Below are 23,866 nucleotides of genomic sequence, written 5' to 3'. Positions count from 1 at the left end.
TGGACTACTGCACTTTTTTAAAAGTGTCAACTATTTTTTAGTGACAAAGAGTTACAAATATTGATTCAATTTTAATTTATTGAACATATTTAAGGTGAAGTACTTAGTGTGAGTAATAATATATTTTGAAAATTCTGCTTTAAAATAAAATGACAAAAAACCATATAATAATGACAAATTTCAAAATGTAATCAACTTACTTGAAAATAAGTTTATTGTCTGATTATAGATATTTCATCTTGATGCTCATTTGTAAAACATTTGGATAGGATAGAGGAGTATAAAGAAGAAAATATTTTTTAAACCCCCTTTTTACATTTTGGGATATCTATATGTATAGGTACTCTTTGCAAAGCCAGGAATATGTGCTATGGGTATAGATGGACATATATACACAATTTCTTTAATTCAAACTTAGTGTTTCTCCTGCCATGAATTTTAGAAAGATTAGAATTTAAAGGCAGAGATTATTTAGTATCTTCTAATTATTTCAAAATTTAAAACAATTCTTTTTTTTTTTTGAGTACTTTAAATTTGTCCTTTTCCTTATATTGTGATACATTTTCAAGCTGCCTTGGTTTTCTCTCCATCCTTCTTAATATGTTTGGCATAAAGAACCTTCTTAAACTTTTTACTTCATCAAGCCATCTCTCTTTTTTTTTTAAAGATTTTATTTATTTATTTTTAAAGATTTTATTTATTTATTTGACAGAGAGAGACACAGAGAGAGAGGGAACGCAGCAGGGGGAGTGGGAGAGGGAGAAGCAGACTCCCCGCGGAGCAGGGAGCCCCATGTGGGGCTCGATCCCAGGATCCTGGGACCATGACCTCAGCTGAGGGCAGACGCTTAACGACTGAGCCACCCAGGCACCCCAAGCCATATCTCTTTTTTAAAGAACTTTTTCGAAACCTGTCTTGAACCATATCCTCTGATGAAAAAAATAAAGCATGAAAATGATAAGTCCCCATATTCTTGCTCAAAAACTACTCGTAAGCCCAAGTGTTTTTTCTTTAAAATAAACGAGAAGCGACAGCATATGTTTTATCACCTTTCAGTTTATATTGTTACTTTCCCTCTAGTTGTTGAATGTTCTCATTCAGCACAGAGACTAGCTGTTGTCACTGAGCTGTCAGGCCATCGCTTTCTGCCTCTCCTTCACTGTTAGTCTCCCACTCATGTGACCATTTCTGCACCGTCTCTCCTTTAATGTATGTATGTGAGAGTGAATGGCTTTCTGGTGATGAAGTTCCTGGTATGTGTCTGGGCTGATCTTGGAGAGAAGAAAGGGCAGCAACCATTATCCACTTTTTACTGCTGTTTCGAGCTTTTTTTTTTTTTTCCACTATGTTATACATAAGTACACCTATCTCGCTGCCAGTGGGTACTGGCTTCTTTCCAGGACCATCTAGAACAAGCGTCCTTTATATCAATTTAGACATGATGTTCTCTGATGATTGATAATCTAGATATATTAGATGGATACCTAGATGGTTTTATAGGAATGTTTATTATCAATATCTTTTTTATCAATTGTGCTGAAATGTGGATTTTTTAAAAAATGCATTTAAAAATTGTATCAGTACCACATATTTTAAATAGTAAATGTTTGTTTTGAAATAAGAATTAATGACTGTTTTATACAATTAGGGCTGCTGAAATTCTTTACTATTTCGCCCTGAAACAAGCTCAGAAATACAAGATAAGTAAATTTCTTTCATCATCCCATTACATGGCACTGACAGAAGCCAGAAGAAATTTGGGACTGTTTCAACATCATGATGCTATCACAGGAACTGCAAAAGATTGGGTGGTTGTGGATTATGGTACCAGGTAATATAATTATTAAAAAGTGATTATAAAACAATTTTTTTTTAATTTTGGGTCACAGGCTTATATCTTTGATGAAATTGTTAATGTACATCAGACCATATCAATAATGACATCCCTTATAAGTATTGCTATAGAAAAACAACATCAATATTCAAAGCATTTTTCAAGAATTGTATGGAGAATGTACTAGCTGTCCTAACTTTTTATTGCAGTGCATTTCTGCAAATGGAGTAGTAAAACATTATTATAAAGCTGATTCTGTTTTCTCCCAAGTATAATGTGGTAATTGGGGTTACCTTGTTGACCAGGGATTTGGTATCAAATAAATCATAGCTGTAATCCAAGGAGATAAAGACCCATACTTGATTGTATAGCAGTTTAATTTCATCCTATTTCATATCCAGTTGTTCTCAGCCTAGAGTTTAGCCAGGAAGTAGAAGAACCTAGAAACTTTGACATATATAGATGATATAAGGAATTGGGATGAGAAGGGTTGGCTTGGGTATTGATATCAAAACCATCTTCAACTCTTAGAAGGTCTGTGAGATGAGTGAGGGAGGGGAAGCTCAGTTATTTTCACATTGCAGGATTGGAAACAGTGAGTACAGGCTTTAGCTCAGAACAGCAGGAGACTTTGTAAATAGTGCTTCCCAATAATCAAAAGGCTTACCTTTTGTGATAGTGAGATTTCCATCATCATGCCCTAGTTTGGGTAACCATTCATTAGGATCATTGTAGAGGAGATTCCTATGTTGGGGAAGGAGTTTTGACTATTATTTCATTATGGCTTAGTTATTATTTCTTCCAGATTTTTTTCCTATCAAAAATGGTGTACTTCAATAATATTTTAAAATTGTTAAAGTGTGCTCTGATTTTCTTATAATACAGATTTAAGAAGTGAACCTCTTTTTTTAATAAATGCTCTCTCCCGTATGTTAAAAGTGTATGCAACGTATAAAGTCAACATTACAGATTGATCCACAACTGATATCACTAATCATTATAAGTGTTAATTAAAATTTTAGTTATAGTATTTTGACTGCCTTTCTAGATATTTGAAAAACAAATTCTTGAGGTTTCATTAGTTGACTTGAATCCTTGAAAATATATTCATGGTAGCATCTTGAATATCTTCTCAGTTTTCTTGTGGCAAATGTATTTGGCATCTGTTGAGGTTGAGCTGGGCTTAAAATGGAAAACATTCATTGGCTGATAATGATAATTGGTTTTTCTCCCACAGAAGGCATTTTTTAAAATAAGGTCAGATCCTCCATTTTTTTCCTTTTCACCTGCTCCTGTCTTCTTGGTTTATTGAATTTAAAAGTGAGGCTTATATTCAGAAAAGAGTTCCTAAGAGGAAATGAAGAAGTCATTCTCCTATACTGTCTACCTGCTCTCTCTCTGGCTGCCATATTGAAAGAGACTTGGGTACAGGTCATTGAGTTTTTGCAACTGAACATTTTCTATCTCATAACCTTTCCAGAAGGGCTGTCATTAGTTCCTCCATATGTTTGGTTATGCTTTTAGCTTATAAAAACATCACCATACAAAATTGCATCTTAGAGAAAAAAGACAATAATTCTCAAATTATACTTGACATTTGTAAATTTGCTTTGCGAGCACTTCACACTTCATTGAGAAGTCATACACAATTATCAAGTCATTAGCATAGACATTTTAAGTAGGAAATTTCAAAACACAAGTTAGAGAGTTATAAACAAAGAGGCAGCTAGCATTGGGTGCTCTCTTGTTCTTAGACTGTTGACTGTTTATTCAAATGTTGGCAGAAGTGTCCCTGTGAACAAGTGTATGAGTTCAGGATTGCATTTGGCTGCTAGTAATAACAACTTAAAACTGAATAAATCCTATCCTACTTATTTTTATGCCACGTGGAAGAAGTCTGCAGGTCCCCAGTTCAGGTATAGCAGCTCTACAGTGCCGACAGGGGTCCAGACCCTTCTAGCTTTCTCTTCTGCCATCTAAAGGTGATTCTTACTTAGAGTACTGCTCTCAACAGTAGATTGAATGTTTATATAATTATCACCTGGAGAACAAGAATACATCATGGCTATTTGAAGGTTAATTCTAATCATGGCATGAAAAAATGAATTAGAGGGGGACAGTGTTTGTGATGGATGTTCAGCCTAAAAGTGGATAATGGGGCTATGTGCAAGAGAAGAAATGGTAATGAGATCAGTTACAGAAATATTTAGAATTCTGCCTATTTCTATGTTGTAGTTAAGGTAGGTAGGAGAAAAAAATGAACAAAGGGTAAGTATGAGGGCCCATATGTATAGATCAAACTTCACTGACAAACATGATAGTATCTGCCTGAAACAGTAGTAATGATACCAGAGTAGAAAACTGTGATTTCTAAGTGATGGTCCGGTTCAGTGATAATAAAATACGGGCATGTTAGAAAATTAGAGGCTCTGGGAAATCCCACAATGATGAATTGTTGAAACATTAAAATTTTGCTTTACCCAATGTTTCCCAAACTTATTTACTGTGTTTAGTCTTGTTTTGCTTTAAACAGAATGGCTTTATGCATCCTGAGAAAGCATTTGGGGAATACACTACCAGTTCTTAGTGCTTACCTCGTTAGAAGACTGTGCATGTGCCTTTAGGATACAAACATTGATGTGTGGCATTCCCTCAGTTTAAGCTCCAGTGCACTGTAATACATATAAGGTTTTAGCTGATGGAGAACGTGACTTTTTTTTTTTTAAGATTTTATTTATTTATTTCACAGAGAAAGAGACAGTGAGAGAGGGAACACAAGCAGGGGGAGTGGGAGAGGGAGAAGCAGGCTTCCCGCTGAGCAGGGAGCCTGATGCGGGGCTCGATCCCAGGACCCTGGGATCATGACCTGAGCCGAAGGCAGATGCTAAACGACTGAGCCACCCAGGCGCCCCAAATAATAGATTTTAAAGAATAGCATTGACCGTTCTAAGGAGTCTAGTTTTTTGTTGTTTCGATTTTTTTTTTAATCAGTGAGGAATTAAAGGTAAACTACAGCTCATAGTAGCCGTTCTAGGAAGGGTAGTGGATCCTAAGTATAAGCTGTATCAGTCTGTTCTCAATTGGACAAGAATTTGGGTTTGGGGTTGTTTTTTTTTTTTTTTAAGATTTTTATTTATTTATTTGAGAGAGAGAGTCAGAGAGAGGGCACAAGCAAGGGGAGCAGCAGAGGGAGACGGAGAAGCAGGCTCCCTGCTCAGCAGGGAGACCGACGTGGGGTTTGATTCCAGGAACCTGGGATCATAACCCCAGCCAAAGGCAGACGCTTAACCGACTGAGTCACCCAGGCACCCCAGGAATTTGGTTTTGATTGACTGTTCTTATACCAAAGAAAAAATGAAAAATAACAATACTTCTGGAATATTATGCATGGGCAATTGTGACTAATTTATTTAAAATTATTCTATCTTTAAATAGCTCTAATATTAAATTAAAAAACCAAGAGAATTATCATATATTTACAAAGAGAAAATAAAAGACTATCAGGGAGGCAGGTGGGTGCATCAGAAACAGGTAGGAGCCCAGAAATCCCCATGCCAGCTTTCATGTTCTTCCCTTACTTTTTAGCTATATGGTAAAATTAGGTCCAAGAACTTTGTAAACTCTTAATGCATTATATTAATTTCAGAATATTTTTTCTAGAACCAGAGAGGTACATTTGGAAGAAAATTTCACAGTTCTGAAAATCTGATGCTACTTAAGTAGTTCGCAATGCAAGCCTAGCTCGTCATGCCATTGTTGAGCTTCTGCAGCCTGTAATGCTTAAGAAAATATAATTCCTTCAAAAAAAAAGAGAAAATATAATTCTTCATAAATGCTTTCAATGTGTTCCTATGTCACAGAAGTATGTTCTGTTCCTGATTTTTCTTGACAACTAGATTCGAAATGACGAAACCTTAAACCAGTGGTTGCCATAGTTTTTTCAAGTTTGTAAATTTGCTTTATATTCAGTTCTTTCTAGTAAAAGGGCAGTGTGTTTTATAGACTAGTAAACCTAAGTGTGATTAAGCAATTCTCTGAATCCTGCTTTCTGTTTGCTTAGATGACTCCCTGTGGTCATCCTTGCCACCTGCCCGACCCCTGAACATTAGGGGGCCACGGTTATAATAAACGTTTGCCTGGGAAAATGTCACTGCTGTAGAATGAATGGTATTTCTAATAAATAGCACATGGACAATATAGAAGGGTTTTAATTAGAAATTTTTTTTAAGACTTTTTTTTTTTAAAGATTTTATTTATTTATTTGAGAGAGAGAATGAGAGAGAGCACATGAGAGGGGGGAGGGTCAGAGGGAGAAGCAGACCCCCCGCAGAGCAGGGAGCCCGATGCGGGACTCGATCCCGGGACTCCAGGATCATGACCTGAGCCGAAGGCAGTTGCTCAACCAACTGAGCCACCCAGGCGCCCTAATTAGAAATTTTTATAGCTGGGAGGGAATGTTTGTAGATCACCTAGGCCAGTCAAGTTGTAAACATTTTTATTTTCTATTTTCAGCACTTTTTGTCTAATGAAAAACCTTATACTCCATTTTTATAGCATGCGCCTGTTCTGATACCTTGTAAGGTTTTGTTTTCACTTGAGATTGCAAATATCAGGTGGTATGTATTTGCCATTTGGGAAATGATAATAAACATCCCTTGGAAAAGTTAAAAGCTGAAATTTTTTCTTAAAAATGTCATTTCCTCCTCAGCCTTATGTTTACACAACACTGCCCTTTGTCAGAGTGCAACGTGGAAGGTTTTACTCAGACGTGACTTGCTTTTTGGAACATGTTACCCATAGGGTCCGACTGTACAACATCCAAGGTAAGAAAACAAAGCAATAGCTGTGAAACATGTACTCTGGTTCTGGAATTCTTTGTGTGTCATTTTTAATAAACTAGCAATTGGTTTTTTGTGTGGGGTTTTTTTTGTTATGTTATGTTAATCACCATACATTACATCACTAGTTTTAGATGAAGTGTTCCATGATTCGTTGTTTGTGCATAACACCCAGTGCTCCATGCAGTACGTGCCCTCTTTAATACCCATCACCAGGCTCACTCATCCCCCCACCCCCTCCCCTCTAGAACCCTCAGTTTGTTTCTCAGAGTCCATCGCCTCTCATGGAGCAATTGGTTTTTGAACATGGTATTTATGGTGGTCTTTCCTAAACTTGTCATTATACTCACTGTGTGGTTTAAAAATATACTTAGCCTTTTGATAATCAGAAATGGTAAAACATTTAACTCTACATATGTATGTTCTTTCCCTATATATATCTCCTCTTACGTCTCATAATATTTGTCTTGGTCATGAGTTCATTAATTGGAATCTTTATTTCTAAGATCTAAAAACAGTGGGGTTTTTTGTTGTTGTTTTAATTTTACAAAATGGGAATTCTGTCAATTACGGCTTTCAGTTAGTAGATCATTGACCGTCTCTGACATGCACACACCCCCCCCACGTATGGCCTGCCTTAAATATGGAATGTATTACAATAGCAGGTGTTACTGGAATTTAACTTTCTTTTAAGAAAAACGTTCGTTACTAGTTCTTTCTGTTTACAAGTCTTTACCTGGGAGAGTATAAAATCGGGCGATTGTTTATTGCTTTTAGGATGGGACTGATGAGCAGCATCTTTATCAACCAAGTGACAGTAAATAGGCTTTTAATCCTCTTAGGGACTTAACCATGGGCAGTGGTTCTTGTCCTTCCTTAGGATTTGGATGGAGCCGTGGCTCCCAGACACCCTCAGAGTTGCACATTTATGTTGGTTCATGTTGAATTCACTTTTTTTAGAATGGAGTACTTTTCCAACCACAAATGTAATCCTAGTAACCAGACCACTTAACCATGGTATCAACTCTCTTAGAAAAGGACCTCATAAAAATGCCACTTTAGATTCTTCTTTGCTGTTAGCTAGGCTGAAAAAGTTAGAAAAGGAAATATTGTTTCCTTGAATCTTTATACCAGTAGATAATAAAGCGTTTGAAAACTAATGATAAAATATATGGGCAGGCGCTGTTTGCTTTTTGGGTTTTGTGGGGAAGCAAAGGGTACTGTGTTCAGGGAATGTTCACTTTGCTACCTACAAGAAAGTCTGAAATAATCTTTTATTGAGTTTTATTGAGTTTTCTAAAATCTCTGGTAAGCCAGAAACAATATTTTTGACCATCCTTTTCTACTCTTGCATAAGCCATTGTTCAACATCTCTGAGAGCTCTAAAATTATACCTTCAGCTACGGCCAGAGGTTTCATTTTATGGGTAGAAAGTAGCATCCCCATCACACAGGAGATGTGCTTATCTGCTTTTAGATTTGCTTAAAAAACTGTTGCTTGTAATGGAATGTTTCTTCCTTGAGTACAGCATGGCCCCCACTTTGGCCCAGGCCTGTGTCATCAAGCATGGTTTACTGTTGTTTTTCCTTAGGTCTACTTAGGAGGTAGGCTGTGTGACAGAGTTAATGCTGAAGCAGCTCGCCAGAGAATTCCTACTTCTCAGTCAAGTCCGTTTGCTTAATTGCTTTTCTTTTTGTTTAAATGAGTCTGTCACCATCATTGCAGCCTCAGAGTTTTCGCAGGTTGTCCAGGGGATCTGGAGCTCATCACAGAGGATGGTTTCCGTAAATTAGAGGGCCCTCTTCTGCTGCTGTGACTATAAGCTTAGTTTGCCGTCATAGCCCAGTGGTTGATTTGGAAATTAATAGGCTCTGACTTGCTGTGTACTCAACCCAACAAACATGCATTTACCAGGCCCTAAAAGCTTTTCTTTTCTCCTCTTTCCTTCTCCCCAGCTAAGCAGTCCAAAATGTCCAATGGCTGACTAGTAGCCCCTTTGCAGAACCAGGAACCACCAAGATTTAACTGCCTCCCAGCCCTCCAAGGTGACAATCCCAGTGGATTGGTCAGTTAAGAAAGAGAAGTTGTTCTCAACTGGACGCTTAGAGTATTAGCATAACAAAAATAATAATAATAAAATAAGAATACAGACCTCGAATTGCCTCTGGATGTCACATGGGTGGAATAAACAGGGTGAAGCATTTGGATGAGATTTCTGTAGCTTGAAAGCAGAAAGCTTCAGAAGTTGGTGGGAAACAACAGATAAATAAGTTAGGTATAACGTGAAGTTAACTTAGAGTGCTTCTCCAGATGGGTTTTACTGTTCTTGGCCTGGATTGAACCTGAAACCAGCGTGTATAACCATTCGAAGTGACATAGCGATCTTTATTTTTGCTCTCTCAAGCCCAGAGTGTTTATATTTTTTGTTTTTTTCCAACATGAAAGCGATCGGTGGGAGATGGAGATACCAGTTCACCTGAAAGGCTTTCATTCAAACTATACATCCTTCTATGTTTGTATCTGAGCCCCTCTCAACAAATCTCCCTCTTGGAAAAAATAAGCCCCGTTGTGGAGAGAGAGCCTCTTCTCAGTCGCCTTCCTGACCTCCCTCCATCTATCGTTTTCTTTCACATACCGGTGCATGAAGGCTCAGGTTGTCTGGATCCTGGCTCATTGGGGTTTTAATTAAATCACTGGTCGAAACCTAAGGAAGAGATGTGAGGTCTTCAGGGTGTTTGGATGTCGACGAGTTCAAAGTGCCTGAATGGGGTCTGGTTATGCTGCACCAAAGCAGCCATACTGTGAAATACTTGAAAGCTCTTCGGTGTTTTAAACTTCGGCCTCATGTAAACCAGGTATCTGGGCGATTGATCAAAATCCATGGACAGGATGTAGCTTTTCGTCTTAGGTGTAGAGAAAACATCAGCCAACTTCCATGCTTTTGTCGAGTGGCTTGTGTTTAATATTTCTTGAAAGAACGTAAATACCTACTTTCAAATTTAACTTTCTAAATTGTCTTTGGATGCATGCTAATTGTGCCCCCTTTAAATAAACTGACCAGATGCAGTTATTCGGATGAGTATTAATGAATAGAGCTTGTTTGTTGTTAGTACCAAATTTATGAGCCAGAAAAAAATGGGGCTTGGGGGAGAGAAACTATTAATATTTTATGATTAGGTACTATAATGGTATTAGGTTACTAAACCATTAATTATACAAAAGATTTTATTACCTCTCAGCAACAAGGATAAAGAAACAGAAAGAGTTGATATTATGGAATATCTGTCTTTGTTGAGAGTCTATATTAAATGTTTCAAATTCAGTTTACTTGAAATATTCTTTTAAAAAAACTAAAGTAATACAAACCTGATAAAGTATCCTTAAATTCCTCAGTCTCTATTTTAGTTACTCTTTGACCGTTTTCTCCCCCAAAGTAACCTTTGGCTCCAATTAAGCTTTGGGAGAGAAAACAAAAGCAAGAACAGAAATCAAACAGCACTTCCCAGATTATAAAAACTGTGTGGTCATCATTGATTTTGCAACAAACTGAGTTGGGAGGCGTAGGTTCAACCAACTTTGTTTTTTTGTTTTTTGTTTTTTTCTTGGTGTTTTATATTTAAGTTTTAGTGTCTATTTGTGTTCTCTCCAGATTCTGAAAATGGTCAGAGGTGCAGTTTAGAGTCCTCTCTTAACATCATTTAAGCTATTAAAAAACACTCTTGTGTTTCTTTTCATTATTGTTCAAACATTACATTCAAAACGTTTCTAGAAATATTAAATTAGAGGAAATCTTGTGCTCACTAGCTTTAAAAGCTCTACAAGATCAGAGGGATTTGAAAGAGTTCTAATGCAACACAATGTATCGCCTTCTATCAGGTTAAATAAGAAATCCATTTTGTAGCACCCATAATTTAATGAAATGCCCCTTTGGAACTATTTTTTTTTTAATTTTTCAAAGATTATATTTAGTTTGTAGAAAATAACATTTTTCTGGAGGAAAAGATGGGAGAAATGAGGATTAATTTTTCTTGCACTATAATCATCTTTCATTAAATTGAAGCTTTTCGTGTCACTAAGGCTACTTTAGCTTTTTTTTTTAATCTTGATATGGAAGATAGAATGTGATACAGGCAGAAGCCCCTGTATCCCCTTACGTTATATTTGTTTCATCACAACAAGTGCATACCTTGCAGTGACATCATGATCAGTAAGTGACATTTGCTAGCTGTGGCTTCATTTGTCTTTGGAGTTGTAATTATTAGACTTTGGTGCCCTAGTTTTTTGACATCAACAGCTACTTTGAAGAATGAGGTTGCTATGGGTTACCAGTGTGTCCTGTACATTTTCACTAGCACAAGGTTCAGGTTCCAGATCGGTTAAAATATATACCTTCAAGCTTCCCCCCGCCTCTCCGCCCCAGGACTACGTTCTCCTAGGCGGGTGTTTGTGAATGAATGAGTATGTGTGCAAACCATGTTTCAACCCTTAAGAGAAATATCTAAATGCAATACTTTTGCCTATTTTCCACCAACATACTATGAAAGTACTATATGTAATGGATCTTGCTAAAAGAAAGCAAGTAGCCTGGAGGTAAAATGTAATGAACTGCCATCAAAAAGTATGGAAGAAAAGACTTTCCTTTGGCTGCAATGACTGAGTAATTTCCTTGCATGGGCACATTTAGCATTCAAAAAGAGGTCGCTTAGTTTTTCTCTGTTTTGAATATGTAATGTGATTGGATTCATAACATGACCCTTGACTTTTAGAAAGTCAAAATGAACTCCATCTAGTTAAACACATAAGAGAATCACACTGGGAATTAGAGGTCTGAATCCTCAGTTGTGCCTTGAAGCCAACCAGTGACCTTGAGTTTGTCCTTAGATTTCTTACGGACTCAGTTTCTTAAACTGTAGAAAGACTAGATAGATGGCCAATTAGGTATAACCATTAAAGAGTCTTCACAAAACTTAGTATTACATAAAGTCTCTGTTGTGCTTAACTCCTTGCTCCTAAATTCATCTTCTAAGGATGGTTGAATCTGGGCCTTCCATCCCTGGAGTCCTCCTCCTTGTAAACAAGGTCTCAGAGCTTCACTGAAGTTGTTTTTATTTCCATGAAAAGATTCATGAGGATATTAAAATGGTTTGCAATCAATCTCTCATTTTTTTCCCAGGACTGCGTTCCATATTTAGTTTAAGAGTAAAAAGCATTAAGTAAGTTATGGCTAGGCAGACTTAGGTAATTCAGACATTTTTGGAATACCATAATATGCAATTGACTGCTAAGGATTTTTCTTTCCTGTTAATTGGAACTTTTAAAAATTGAATTAAGTAGCTATGTGTTGAATCTGATTATTCCCTACAGGCATGAAAGAGGAGGTTATTTTAAGGGACTATAAGCACATTCTGGCTACACAAATTGAGAACTCAGAGGTTATCTTGGGGGCTCGTTGACAGCAGCTGCTGTGTTGAAAGCATAGCTTCTTAGCAGGGAAGCATCCTCCCCTACAAATAAGTGTTGTGCTAAACTCAGATGAAGGGCAGGGGGATGGGAAATATAGGGGGAGTATGGTGGTTAAGAGCTCAGACTCCAGAGTCCACGTACCTGCATGTCATCTCCAGCTCCTATCCCAGCTCTGCCGCTTACTAGCTAGCTGCTTGACCTTGCGCAAGTTATTACCTCTCTGTCCTTGGTTTTGTCATACTGAAAAAGGTGACAATAATAGAATCCACCTCACAGAAGTGTTGGAAGATTAACTGAGTTAATATACATAAAGCCTGGCACATATTGAGTGTTGTGTCTCCTTAAGAGGTTGTGTAGGCTTTGGGCACCTGGGTGGCTCCGTCGGTTAGGCGTCTGACTCTTGATCTCAGCTCAGGTCTTGATCTTAGGGGTTGTGAGTTCAAGCCCCACATTGGGCTCCGTGCTGGGTGTGGAGTCTACTTAAAAAAAAAAAAAAAAAGAGGATGTGGGCCAGATGAATTAGACATAAGTGTTACAAAAGACAGTAGCCATTGAGGGTTGGGGGTGTTGGGGAAGATTTGATAAAGGAAGTGAGCTGTTGAGATGCTATGTCTTAGAGAAATGTCATTTATATAGGCAGAAAGGAGGGAAAGAACATTACAAAGCGTGAAGTGGGTTTTTTTTTTTTTTAATCAGACTCCTTTGTTCCTATTAGAATTTGAAAAACTTACATATATTTAAGTTGGCATCTAGTTTTTATACATTTAAAGAATTGCAGATGTTTTTTTCTGGAATATAATAAATATTGACATTTTAAAATAAGCATATCCAGTGAGTAGCAATTTGATTTCCAAATCATGCATTTTTAAAAAGGCCTGAATAAGATCTTTAACAGTCAAATTTCGCATCCTTATTTTCTCCTTGAACTCGTATTTCCATTCTACTTCCACAGAATTTTATCTTAATGTAATATTTTTATGCTTGAGAGTCTTGTTATTCATCAACCTTTCATTACTCTTATGAAATACATATGTATGTGTATATTAAGTTTAAAAATTCTATCATCCTAAAAGTAAGTATTAAATTTTTTCTGGATTGAGTTATAAAGATTATTAGTAGTATACAGTTGATCAAAACAGTCCCTGTATAGGGGCACCTGGGTGGCTCAGTCGTTAAGCGTCTGCCTCCTGTATATTGCCATTTTGGTCATTTATTTCATGAACTTATAGGAAACTTTTTGCTCAGTGGATGAATCGTTTCTACCCTTTGTATCCCCATATGTTCATGTATCCATTGGTGAATGTTACTTATTGCTAGAATGAGATAGGTTTCAGCATCGATTTTCTTCTTAATTTTTGTTTTTATAAAGGTAAGGCCAAAAAATGATGTTACCATAAATAGGTGGGAATGGAAGGAGTTCTATTATAAGAATGTCATTCAGTCCCTTGAACTCCTTATGAGTTATGGTCCATAAATCACAGAATTGTCTATTGTCAAACTTGAGTTTCAATCAATTATTTTTAATGATCTACTGTCTGACAAATTGATTAGATACACCTTCAGTTTTGTTGAAGGCAAACAATAGAAAATCACATGTTTTGGAAAATATTTGTTACCCAGCCTTTAAAGTTCAACCAAACACCAGTATTGCAAATTGTCTCTGTTCAGCGTCCACTGGAGTTAGGATGAATGAGTGGTATGCTACTGATTCTTTTTTGTTAATTCAAGAGAAGGAACGGTAAAAGTGTGATTTGAAAAAAACAAGGAAGAACTGCTTGCCTCCATAGCAAGATCAACTTGAGAAGTAAGAGTACACAGAATCCAGGCTTCCTGCATTAAGCTACCTTGGAAAGGAGCATGTTTGGGAGAGCGGGAAGTAGGCAAGTTCAGAGTGACTGTCAGTGTGGAGAGTATGCGAACAGACCATTATGAGTATTCTAGCATTCTTCCCTCGCTTGTCCTGGACCAGCCCCAGCTTGGATCCTTGGGAAGGGAACAGGAAAGCTCTACAGTGTTGTGAGCTGTTTTATTCACTCCCCATGGAAGTGCTTTCGTTAGATCTTGTCTGTTTTGGATTTAAAAAAATGTTACTGATGTAGATGTTGTATTCCCTCCAAGAGAGAGCTTCCAAAAAACCTATTGTTTCTTTTTTTTTTTTAAAGATTCTATTCATTTATTCATGAGAGATAGAGAGAGAGAGGCAGAGGCAGAGGGAGAAGCAGGCTCCCAAGGAGCAGGGAGCCTGATGCGGGACTCGATCCCAGGACCCTGGGATCATGACCTGAGCCGAAGGCAGACGCTTAACGACTGAGCCACCCAGGCGTCCCAAACCTATTGTTTCTTAAAATCAATGCTTAATAGGACAAAAAAAAAAAAAAGACAGCTTTCAGTGTTATTGTGTGTTTTTTTTCTATTACTAGGTCTTCAAGTATATTGTAGTTAATTGGTGTCATCTTTAACCAAAAATTGCAATCCATGGAATCAAAATGCTCTACTTTTCCTATTATGCATTTACTTTTGTGTCATTTTAAGAATTACTGAAATGAAAAGCCTAAAATATGTAGACTAGTGCCTTGCTCATGATAAGTTGATCAATAAGTCGTAGTAGTTATTTATCAAGTGCTTTAGAAATGAAACGAAGTGGTGCATCATCATTTTCTTAAATTCAAGACTTGGAATGAAATTTACTCAAATTTATATTCATGAAAGCAGATGTTAAAATTTTCACTTGTGGAGAAATAGTCAATATGAACATTTACAGACCTGGAAATCAGCAAGTACCTCAGAGGATAAATTAGATCTTACAATGGATAGGCAAGTTGAATAAGTCAACATGGACAAAAAGGTCATCTAGTTATGGGAGTTATTACCATTTTTATTCTTGGTACTTTCAGATATGAGTACAGTTTTTAAAAATGATAATATTTGCTTTTTTAGAAACATCATCTCCATATTGTCCTACTAAATTTATCATTGTTGCGAGAATTGTCGTTTATGTGTTGAGTGAAGCAGTGTGTATTAGTTAATAACCCTAAGCGTCAACTCCTGGTTAAGTTGGGTAAGTTCGGGGGCACCTGGGTGGCTCAGTTGTTAAGCGTCTGCCTTCGGCTCAGGTCATGGTCCCGGGGTCCTGGGATCGAGCCCCGTATCGTGCTCCCTGCTCAGCGGGAAGCCTGCTTCTCCCTCTCCCACTCTGCCTGCTTGTGTTCCTTCTCTTGCTGTGTCTTTCTCTGTCAAATAAATAAAATCTAAAAAAAAATAGAATAAAAAAGATAATAATTTTTATGTATACAAATAATATATATGTATACTCTTTTGACAAAAGTGTCACACATTATAGTATATGTATATAATGTAAAATCCCTCTAGAATCTGTGCGTGGTCCCTATCCACTACTCAAGAGAGGTAATCAGATACCTGTGTGCACCCTCGGATCACTTGCATTCTCTCTCTCTATCTCCTCTCTCTCTCTCACACACACCTCTCTTGCATGCATATCTGCAGAAAGGTATAGTATTGTGTTTGGTTTTAGCAAAAAGTTCATCACACTGTGCAAATGCTCCATTCACCTCTTGCATCAGATATCTTTCTTTGCCGGGGCAGAGAGCTACCTCATTCATTTGCTACAGAGCAGTCCAAAACGTGGATGTACTGGTTTTATTATTCATTTGTCTGTTGGTGGGCATCTAGCCTGTTTCCCCATGTTTCTACCCTTGGCACCAGTGCACAGTGAACATGCTTGTGCTTGTGATTAGTGTTCATCTTAGGTAAATACGTGAGATCACAGTGTCTTTAATTAGTATATATTACTTTATTGGCTTCTAAAGTGACCGTGACATTTTTAAAGAAAAGATTTCGGATTGTTTTGAAGAAGTTTTGTATTCTGGCAAGCCTGTCCCATAATTATTTTTTATTATTTTTATTTTATTTTACTGATAATGTATTTGTCTCCTTTAGGTAGCACTTGCAGCATATCATCCCAGATCAGTACCCTCTCCCTTTCTTAAAAAATAACCTGGAGGTCTCCTTTCTACTTAGAGTCACTGCAAAGCTTCTCTAATCCATGGTCCCAAAGTAACTTTAACATTCTCTAGTGGTCAATTTGCCAGTGAGACATGATGGCCGAGAGGCTTAGTGCTGGTTCTGTCAGCCTTGTGATCTGGGGCAAGGTATGTTCTCCTAGGCTTAGGGTCAGGATTGAATGAGTTACTGTATGTAAAGCATATGGCGGGGCATATGGTACATAGCGGGGACTCAGTAATTGTTGGCTGATTCTTCCATGTAGCTGCTGCCCGTTACTCAGCAAACACTATCTGCCTATTATGTGCTGGGAGCATAAAGATAAATAAGACATGGTCCCAGTGCTTGAGGAGCTTACATTCTAACATGCATGTGTTTGCTCAAAATCTAAGTACTTATTCCCTTCTTTCTATTTAAACTCTGTCCATGGCCTAGTTTGCTTTCCTCCCATGTCAGCTGACTTCTGCATCATGAAGGACAGCCTCTCACATCTTAACTCATTCTCTTTAATGGTGATTCAGCACGTACTACATCCCCAAATTATTGTTAAAAACTGGAATGCAGAGATGGTGTGTAAGACAATCTGTAAGGAGCTAACAGGCTCCAGGGAGGAGAAAAAAAAAAAAAAAAACAAAACTTCAGAGTTCTGCAAGACTCTTTCCGCTTCTCTATGATGGCTTTCCACCTGTGGACTTGCTCTGTTTTTACCTTGCATTGCCTCTGTTAATAAAGATAAATAATCTCCATTCTCTCTTTCTGGGGACAGAGGGTGAGGTGTTAGCAGCAAGGGAGTTCTTAATTCTCTGTCTTTATCAATGACATAACTCTTTGGACTACGCTTGTTAGGTAGGAGCTGTTTTCTTTCCCAGGACTGAAGAAAAACCAGAGGGGCTTAGAAATTCCTGGCCATCCATGCCCAGGTGGAACCAATTTGGTAAAAGAACCTTTTGCTGCAAAGGTTCTGCAGGTCACTGAGACCGATCGGTTCATACCCATGCTTCCCAGGGAGTTCTCCCCTCAATCCCATGAGCTTCTTTGGGAATGGCACACTTTAGGGAATTCTTGACCTAGAGTAGGAAAAGGTAGCAGTCCTTTATCCCCCTCACATAGATTCTTCTTTAAAAAGTAATAAATTACCGTTGATGACTCAGGGATACCTCCTTGCTTTGATTACCATTACAAGATTTATTTGGTTTGTTCGTAATAAGAGTATTAGGTTTGATCTTACTTTAAAAGCCTGTCCTGGCACAGATGTCTTGCTGAACTGTGAATGGACATCGAGGCTCCTTTTAAAGGAGACTTAAGCATTTGTTGCCACAACCGGATCTGAGCATAATACTGAGCTCAAGAAAGATCATTTTCTCAACAGAAATAATTTATTATTGCCGGAGGTAATGTGAAATTATTTATTTTTTCTTGAAGCATGTTTTTTGTAAATGTTTTCCAGAGATACGTGACTTGAAATTAATGACACTCTCCTTTGTAAAGACTTTATTTCATTTCATGTACTCTATTGACCCCCTGGGAGAATATCCAGTCTAGAGAGGAGAAAACGGACGTGGTGCCAAACAGCCACGAATGCCTCCAGTAGATGAGGTGTTCGCCTGAATGCTTCATGGGGGACTTCATCCCTATGCTGTATTTTGTGTTTTTTGGCATCTTTGGTTCATTTGTGGAAGCTTGTCTGTTAGAATTCCATATACATTTCATTGGCTTTGAAAGATATTGGGGTTGACATAAACCTACTGAAAGGAAAGTTTGCATCGAAAGTAATACATTTCCTAGTCAAAGAAAACACCGTTGTTCTGGCATCAGTGGATGTGATTTTTGTTTTCTTTTAACTTCCCAGTAGTAGTGAAGCTATTTGGGTCAGTTATCTGGTAATTGTCAGAAGGAAAGTTATATGTATATTTTACTGGTTAGTGGTTCAGACTGGCCATAAAGTGGGAGGGAAAAGAAAAGGACCTTCTTCCCCCACACATGAGGTCATACTGCTCATCACAGCTTTATGAACATAGTAAGAAACTGAAGTCATCTCTGACTGAGGTTGTCGAGTTGGAGGCGTAACATCTCCCAGAAAAGAACTTCTGTGAGAATTCTGAAAAATCTGTTGATGGAGGCTTCTGCCCATTTAGTATTGTCAGCATATTACTATTGATGTCTTACAATTTCCGGTGTACTTCTCACATAAACCTATAGTGCCTCAGCTAGCTGCATTTTCATTATTTTCCACCAGTCCCACCGATTCAAACTTCCTTCCTTTAACTGTTTGCTTTCATCTTCTCTAAGCCCTGGGGATTCTTCTTGGCTTCCAGAAAAAGTCCTCCTTACTCCCTTCTCCCACTCCCCATTTCTCTTTACATAGCCTTCTTTGTCTAAAGAGTGTCCTGGTGATCAGCACGCTGTGACAGAGTGTGTGTGAGGCCTGGTGGGTAACGACTGAAAACTGCAGGTACGTGTCCAGGGCTCTTAGAACCTTAAAAACCTTCTGCCGTATGAAATAGGATAGGGCCGGTCTTTCTTCTTTTGATTGCTTGCTTTCCTGATTGCTCTTTTGTAGGAGATCCAGTATCTCTTCTACATACTCAGTCTGTATTAGGAGTGTTGGATAACTCCATAACTCCCCTCTCCGTCTCGGAAATAGAACCAAGGCTTCACTCAGGACCAGAAGATATAGTTAGGGTGGCATGACAGATAGAAATTAGTGAAAAGTTTAGGCTTATCCAAAAAAATAAATGTTTGATACATCTGGGACTTCTTCAAGCTGTCCTCTGCTTCATATAGCAAAGGGCAAAATGAATCACTCCATAACAAGGGGTCCTAAGAGATACCAAACTCAATTAAAATTGATTTAACTTGGGGCACCTGGGTGGCTCAGTCGGTTAAGCGGCTGCCTTCCGCTCAGGTCATGATCCCAGGGTCCTGCGATCGAGCCCCGCATCGGACTCCCTGCTCGGCGGGAAGCCTGCTTCTCCCTCTCCCACTCCCCCTGCTTGTGTTCCCTCTCTCGCTGTCTCTCTCTGTCAAATAAATAAATAAAATCTTAAAAAAAAATTGATTTAACTTCTGGGGAGCTGTCCAGATTATACTCCACAAATACTAATATGATAATATCCATTTTAGCCATAAAGCATCTCATTGGATCTCGTGTCTCTTTTCCTAGATTATAGATCATGGGCAGTAATAGACTGTCTCTTGAACCAACAGAGTGTAGATCTCACTGCTTCAGATTTCCAGCACGGAAGGCGAGCCGTGAAGAAATAAGCTCACATGGCTCTGTTGGAGAATGGCCGTACACGTGACAGGCGGCCTGGCCTGGAGTGGGGCTAACCTTTTCTCATTTAAAGTTCTCTTTTCCCTCCAGAACTCATTGGAGAATCATTTGCATGTTATATTTCATCTGCGTTTATCTCATCCCAAGCTCTTCATCCTTCTGTTGAGTTACATGTTCTCCGGAGTAAATGTTTTCTACTGTCTGACAGTGTAAAAAAAAAAAAAAGAAAGAAAGAAAAGAAAGAAAAAGGTGAACGGTGGCACAGTTAGCATGAAAAATGGTGAAGATAGGAATAGAAAACGGGAAAATGTATGTCACTCTGGAAGTTCTGTACAGTATAAGAAAAGTGGAGCAATCAATTTCTATTAACATATATATTCTTTTAAATTTAGGAATAGACGGACAGTCTGTGGAAGTGTCCAATATCGTGGACATCTGAAAAGAACATAACCGTGAGATTGCAATGAGAATTTCTTCTAGCATAAACAGTCAAAACAAATTCTATACTGACCTGAATGGATATCAGGTAATTTTCCCTTAAAATGTCTAAGTAATAGCTGTGTTAGTGTGTAACTTTTATATATGGTAGTGGGCCAGTTAATTTTGGATCCTTTGAAAAATATGCTTAAGTTTACAAATTATTTCTAAAGGAAAACTGAATTTTAACAGGTACTTATAGGTTCTATATTCAACCAGATGTCCAAAGTTAGAACAGATATTTGAGAGATTGGTTTGTAGAGCATCTGATTTACGGAGGTAGTTTTTTCAAAGGCAGATTTGGTGACCATTTGCATGTTAAATGCCTTGACACCAAAATATATCTGAATTTGTTTAATAGAAAGGAAACATAATTAGGGATTGGTGGAGTATGTATTTTTCCCCTCATAAAGAAATGGTATGTGTGTATTTAATCTATTACATATATACTTTTAAATGTATAATGTAATAATGGGCTCTTTTAAATTTCAGGAAAGCTCTTTCCCTCTTTTTATCAATAATGTATGTGTATTTACCTTTATGCACACACTTGTGTACATATACATAGACAAAGAAATACAAGCACATATATAGAAATGTGGGCAGGTATGTATTTAATCAAAATGTTCACAAAATAGTTTGAAATAGTAATGAGAAAATTGACTCAATTTTTTTCAGATTGTTAGCTCTTTAATTTAATAGGGCTCTTTTGATTGTTACATAAATTTCTATATTCAGAGTATATGTGTGTGACAACATAGCTTTGAAATACTACCACTAAAAACATTAGCATGTTTTTGAGACATTAGCATTTTAGAAATTTCTGGCTATGAATAGAAATAATTTCACAACAAATGATTTTACTTTGTCTGATTTTCAACTGGGATGAGTGGAAGGGGTTGTGATAATTTTCTCTTCTACAATTTCCTGCAAAGGTTAAATTTAAACCTTTTCCAAAGCATAAAAATTGCATTATACACTTTGAATTTACATGTTAATTCTACCACAGCTGTTTGGTTTTCAAATGAAGCCCTGACTTTATGGTGATTCATTTTCCTTGTGTACAAAAGAAACTCTTTTCTTAAAATCTTACAAAAGCAATTATTTGTATGTGTGGGTGTATACATGAATGAAAAAAACTTAGTAAAAGTGAATAAACATGTGAATTTTCTTTTCAAGGATCAAGCATTTGAATAAATGGGAAAATATTATTTCTAAACTTCTAAATTTCTAAATTTATGACCTAAATATTTCTGCTTCTAAAATAGGCCATTTTTTAAGCCTTGGAAAGAGTAGTCCTTGAGCAAAACTAGAAATCTAGACTAACAGGTAGGGAGTGAGGGTGGCAGCCCTATAGTCATGACAGTGTGAATGTCCTTTTCAGTGAGTATACAAGTTAATTTGATTGGGAAGATCCAGATTGGAAAGGAGAAATGGAAAATTCTTTGAAACTCTCTCTTCTTTTTTCTTTCTTTCTTTCTTTCTTTTTCTTTTTTTTTAACATTTTGCAGTTGTTTCTTCAGGTTCATAATTTCCTGGGCCTGTGATACAAATTACCACAAAATGGGTGGCTTAGAACAACAAGAATTTATTCTGTCATAGTTCTGGACACCAGAAGTCCCAAATCAAGATGTCTTCAGGGCCACACTCCCTCCAGAGGTTCTAGGGAAATACTCTTCCTTGCCTGTTGGGGCTTCTGATGGGCTTGTAGACCCATCACTCCACTGTCTGCCTCTGCTGTCCCAGAGTCCCTGTCGCATTCTCCTTGTGTTGCCGTGTGTGTCCTTTCGTGTCCAGGTTTCCCGCTTAGAAGGACACCAGCCCTTGGATTAGAGCCCACCCTAATCCACTATACCTTATGTCTGTAGAGATCCTATTTCAGAACAAAATCACATTCACAGGTTATGGATGACCATGAATTTGGGGGACACTATTCAGTACAACCAGTAAGTTAAAGGATGCACTACAGGGTTGTTGTAAAGATTAAAGATCATATTTGTGAATGCCCGTACTTTGTCTCGTTATAATGGGCACTCAATACTATTACATTAACTTTGTACTCCTTTTCTTCTTGAGTGTCATGTCAGACTTGCATGAGCTGAACAGGAGAGATGTCATTTTTATGTGGTGTGAATAAGATACCTCATAACAAAGTCTCTGTTTGATGTTTCCTCCTGAGGTTTGAGGGACTCTCCTCAGCCCCAACCAGCTTAGTGAATTTTCGGTCAAAAAATAAAATAATGTATTTCATGCATTCACATACCAGACCAAGAGAAGTTAAAATATGGAACTACCTACATTGACACTAAACAGGAAGAATAAGCACTGAAGAGTTTTTAAATATAAATATTAATTTGATTATTTTAATGTAATATGTTAGAGGATTTGATAAGGGGATCTGTGGTATTTATTAAAACTGATTCAAGAATTATAAGAGAGATTTTTTGAAAGGGGATAGAGAGCTATTATGCTTAGCATTCATTACAAAAGCAGTATGTTAGATTTAGATGAGAAATGAATACTTGCTACCTTTATAATTTGTTTTATGCAAATATTGGAAAGCTAGAAGACTTTTGTTAAGGATTTTTATTCTGAATTTAAATAGGAATGCCTATTTTAAGAACCTGGATAAGTTCTACCTTTCTCACCTAAAAGTTTTCTAAGATCCTCATTTTTTTTTTTCATATTGTTTGAAAGAATGTTTTAATTCCTAAATTAGCTCTTCCTTTGAACAAGAAAGGAAGCTATACCTTTTTCTTTTTGGAAGAAACGTCATCTGTAGTCAGTACTAATTTTTTAAAGTACATCTGTAAATATCCCTTGATTTCTTTTTTTTAAAGTGAACTGTTTGGTCTTATAGATTCAGCCCAGAATGACGATGAGCAAATTGCCTCTTCAAGCAAATGTCTATCCGATGACCACAATGGCCTATATACAGGACACCAAGCATCGCTTGACATTACTCTCAGCTCAGTCTTTAGGGGTTTCAAGTTTGAAAAGTGGTGCGTGTTGTTTGGATTCTTTTTTGCTCTTACAAGTTTCAGTTCCAAATGTATAATTTTTCTGTTGGTCATATTATTAATTATCATCTTCAGACACCAGCTATTAGTTAATTTTGGTTTTGTGAGAATAACATAAAATAATGTATTTCTTCAATCTTCTGATGAAGAATGAGGGACCTAAAGCTCCATGAAACCATGGCTTCTTAAAGATAATTTTTCTCTCCTGATAGCTCATTGTTTGCACAAGCCTCTGTCGTTGTCATAATGGAATGGCTGTGGAAACTCTCCCAGAAGCCAAAGAGGAGAGGGAGCTGGGGTAAAAGTTAGAAATTCCCAGAGTTGCCTAAGTTCGCAAAGGCGGGACGTAACAGTTCAAACCTAGGTCCTTCTCTGAATCGTATCGTTCTAGGGCACTTCTACCCGAAAGAAGAAAGGGAGTTGCAATGATACAGCTAGGCAGATAAAGAGGTGACAGACACAACTTTAAGGATTCCAAAAGATAGAACAAGATGGACAGAGAAAATAAATCGTAAACACAGATTAATTTTTATAAAACCTTCTATGGAGAGGCGTATGTCCTTTATAATACATATTTTTTCATTATCATTTATATGTAGTCAAATTGCTCTTCTTTCTTACATATTAAGAGTTGCTAAGACAAATGTCTTAAGGAGCCAGGCAGATAATAAAGGTGTGCAGGTACCTGACGTACCCTTTGCCCCAAACCCACTTTTTTAATTGGGCATATACATACATTCCATATGTCCACCCCCACAAAAAAGCATACTACTCATCTTCTTTTGTGGCTTTCATTACACAGACTCATGAGATGATGCCGTAAAGACATTAACGCTGTTAGAAAAATAATAATGGCCTCACATCAGGGATGCAGCGGGGAGTGGTGGGGCTTCGGCAAACTGGGGCACACCATTCCCAGTGAACGGTGGGGCAGCCGCTG

General features: G+C 37.5%; 1 long non-coding RNA gene across 1 annotated transcript in view; it reads left to right on the top strand.

Annotated features, from left to right (window-relative positions):
- LOC135363074 (uncharacterized) overlaps positions 1-23,866 on the top strand; it is a 53,530-nt gene that overhangs the window by 20,033 nt on the left and 9,631 nt on the right. Inside the window, exons 4-7 of the long non-coding RNA XR_010408796.1 lie at positions 1,649-1,831; positions 6,543-6,657; positions 19,822-19,955; positions 22,767-22,908. This is a non-coding gene — a long non-coding RNA (uncharacterized LOC135363074). The remainder of the gene's footprint in view (positions 1-1,648; positions 1,832-6,542; positions 6,658-19,821; positions 19,956-22,766; positions 22,909-23,866) is intronic.

The sequence above is a fragment of the Mirounga angustirostris genome, unplaced genomic scaffold (genome assembly GCF_029215605.1).
Source record: "Mirounga angustirostris isolate CCGP_5_RB_7025 unplaced genomic scaffold, mMirAng1.0.hap1 SCAF_18, whole genome shotgun sequence".
Lineage (NCBI taxonomy): Eukaryota > Metazoa > Chordata > Mammalia > Carnivora > Phocidae > Mirounga > Mirounga angustirostris.
This window is presented reverse-complemented; position numbering and strand designations above follow the sequence as displayed.